The sequence below is a fragment of the Sinocyclocheilus rhinocerous genome, unplaced genomic scaffold (genome assembly GCF_001515625.1).
Source record: "Sinocyclocheilus rhinocerous isolate Xijiao unplaced genomic scaffold, SAMN03320098_v1.1 scaffold863, whole genome shotgun sequence".
Classification (NCBI taxonomy): domain Eukaryota; kingdom Metazoa; phylum Chordata; class Actinopteri; order Cypriniformes; family Cyprinidae; genus Sinocyclocheilus; species Sinocyclocheilus rhinocerous.
In genome coordinates this window covers 134893-138082 of record NW_015642513.1, presented here as the reverse complement: position 1 = coordinate 138082, position 3190 = coordinate 134893, and the positions used below count along the sequence as shown (strand labels likewise).

The 3190-nt window shown below is 37.7% G+C and overlaps 1 pseudogene; it reads left to right on the top strand.

The window, feature by feature from the left end:
- LOC107755924 (NACHT, LRR and PYD domains-containing protein 14-like) overlaps positions 1-2633 on the top strand; it is a 20528-nt pseudogene extending 17895 nt beyond the window's left edge.
- Positions 2634-3190: the final 557 nt, after the last annotated feature.

Below are 3190 nucleotides of genomic sequence, written 5' to 3'. Positions count from 1 at the left end.
ATTTGTGTCAACACATATTGAAACATTCAAAAAATAAAGTTATTTGTGTGAAAGCATATTGCTGATTATTGCCATATAATTTAAGTTAATGGTGTTTGTGGTCACAGTTTCATTCGCGGATCCTCAGATACGACTGACTGACCAATATTGACTAGTCTACAACTCGGATAAGATTCCTAAAAGTTTTGCACCTACAGCACACATTACAGACATTGATGCACAAAAGCGGATATGTTCTACATGTCTACAGTATAAAGAAAGAATAAACCAGTCTTATAAACTCCTTGATATACCTGTGGCTGTGTTTTGTTTTTTTTATCCCACATCTTCCCATTGCCTCTGTAATATGGTTTTGAAGGTGGGGTGCACCCTTCAAGCACATAGTCCTGATTCAGAGTCTGAAATATCTGATGCGGATGGCCTAGACTAAGAATGGCCTGATCTTCCTCATCATGCAGCATCTCTACAAACATTTCAGCCGTTAATCTAGAATGACTGGGATCAGCCATACTAACGCTCTAGATAAAGAGTGCACAACAAGCAGACAGAAACCTTGTATGTCCTAAACCGTTACTTTTCAGGAACACTGACAGACATAAAGGGTGACCAATAGCACTGATTTTTGACAAAAAATTAAAATGATGAAATGTGGATACGAGGTTTCCGCCTGACAGCAATGATATATACTTGTATATAATAATGTATTTTTTTTTACTTTTATTTTGTTGACCTAGCTAACATTAGCTAGCTAAAATAGATTGTCAACAACAAGCTAGTATTGGACATGTTTCTCTGTCTCACTAGTAATAGATTTCAAGGTCCTTAGCCTAACATTCAAATATCCAGTTATCTTTCACAATATATCAAATATTTTCTATGGTAATAAATTATAAAATAAGACTATGCATAAATTATACAAAAGCAGCAATGCTGAGTTGTGAAATGTGGGGCAGGTGAATAGTTTTCTGCAGTAAATATGTTCCTACTTGCAAAAAAAATAGCAAATAGCAAAGGTTTCTATATGGGTCATTTTTGACCCATGTGTTTAAAATTCATGTATAAATATAAAAATATGTATCTCAAAAATTTGTATTTCATGTAGAAATACAAAAATACTTTTATAAAGTAAAGAAAGGGCAAATAAACATGTTGTTTTTGACTTCCACAAATCATTATATTTAAAGACTATCTGGAATAATAAATGATAGAATTATTTTGTTCTGAATTCTGAATATTCTTTTAGATATTCAGCAAAGAAACACTCATCCATGACTGATATAACATAGGAAACGAACACGGGTCATTTTAGACCCATATTGTGCATTAGAATGGTAGTGATACAGAAATGATTTTTATTAAAAAAGTAAGAAGGAAAAAATTAAAATAAGGATTTGTGATGATCAAAAACAAGTTAATTGAGGAATTCTGAATTCTGAAATAAATTTCTTGCAAAGATGTAGAAAAAATAAACTCAGTCTGGTCACTTTAGACCCATGATGTGCATCAAAGGGTTAAAAACAAGATTCAATCAATCAGAATAACTGGTGGTGAAGTGCCCAATGTTAAGATGAAACCTACACCATTACTGATATTATTATACAGCTCTGGAGGCCCTTCATAATGCAAAGCTCAACTGTCTGCTCTGCCTGTAGTTAGCAATGATCGATGAGTGTTTCATAAACAGCTGTTTTACTAAATTCTGCTGAAGTAAAATTTTGTGCAGTCCTGTATCGTGATATGTATCGTATCGTATCGTGACTTTGCTGGCGATACACAGCCCCTGCTAGCAACCACTGCATGTACCCTAGCAACCACCTTGTATACCTTGGTAATCACATAGCAACAGCCTAGCAACCACCCCAAGTTACCTTAGCAACTGCATAGCAACAGTTTACTCAGTGATTGAATGTGACACTCTGTGTGTGTTTTCTAGTGTGGATCATGGAGGAGAATCCAGGATTACAGCAGGACTACGCAAATGTACGTCTACAAACACACTCACACTCACACAAACACACTCACACAAACACACACAACACACCTACACACAGAGCTGTAGTGAGTAGTGATTGTTGTAGTGTTATAAATGTCTCTGTTCTTGTGTTCAGATGCCTGTTCTTTCACACTGGATCCAAACACGGCAAACACTGAACTCATTCTGTCTGAGGAGAACAGAAAGGTGACGTGTGTGAGAGAGAAACAGCCGTATCCTGATCATCCAGACAGATTTGATGTTTATTCTCAAGTGTTGTGTAGAGAGTGTGTGTGGACGCTGTTACTGGGAGCTGGAGTGGAGTGGAGATTATGGTGTGGATATATCAGTGTCATATAAGAGCATCAGCAGGAAGGGAGAGGGTGATGAGTGTTTGTTTGGATCTAACAATCAGTCCTGGAGTTTGTTCTGCTCTTCCTCCCAATGCTCATTCAGACACAATACGATAAAAACTGATCTCTCTGTGAAGCCCATCAGCAGGAGAATAGGAGTGTTTGTGGATCACAGTGCAGGAACTCTGTCCTTCTACAGCGTCTCTGACACAATGAGCCTCATCCACACAGTCCAGACCACATTCACTCAGCCGCTCTATCCTGGGTTTACTGTTTTTTATCATCAATCATCAGTGAAACTGTGTTAATGAATCAGAATAGACTGACAAGAGATTCTACCCATAATGCTTTGAGCTGCATGATGAATCAGTGACAGTTGCTGTGTCTCAACTTGGATCACGTGTGCCTTGATAACCAATCACATTATAGCCTTGATGTCATTTAATTTCATTTAGAGTGGTGCGACACTCATGCTGTGTCTCATTTAGAAGGCTGCGCCCTCCGGAGGTCGCATTTGAAGGCTGCATACGTCATCGAGGCTGTCTCATTTCAGAAAAGCAAGTAGGACACTCCGAACAATCCTTCGCTGCTACAGATAACCTACAATTCTTTGCGTCGCCGTAAACAACCGTTGTTAATTTGAAAAATGCCGGCGCCGGCAGATGTACACACAAGCGCAGATGTGGTGTTCTGTTTACAACTTACCTTAAATCACCACAGTAAAAACGGATAAACTTTTTTTCTCTAACAGATGTCTGCTGTACGTACGCTGCAGCTCCTCAAACATTGAACAAAATAAAACAAGTAAAAGCATTTTTTTTTCAAATTACTTTCCAAATTTAGAAATAATTTTCCTTCATTTAAG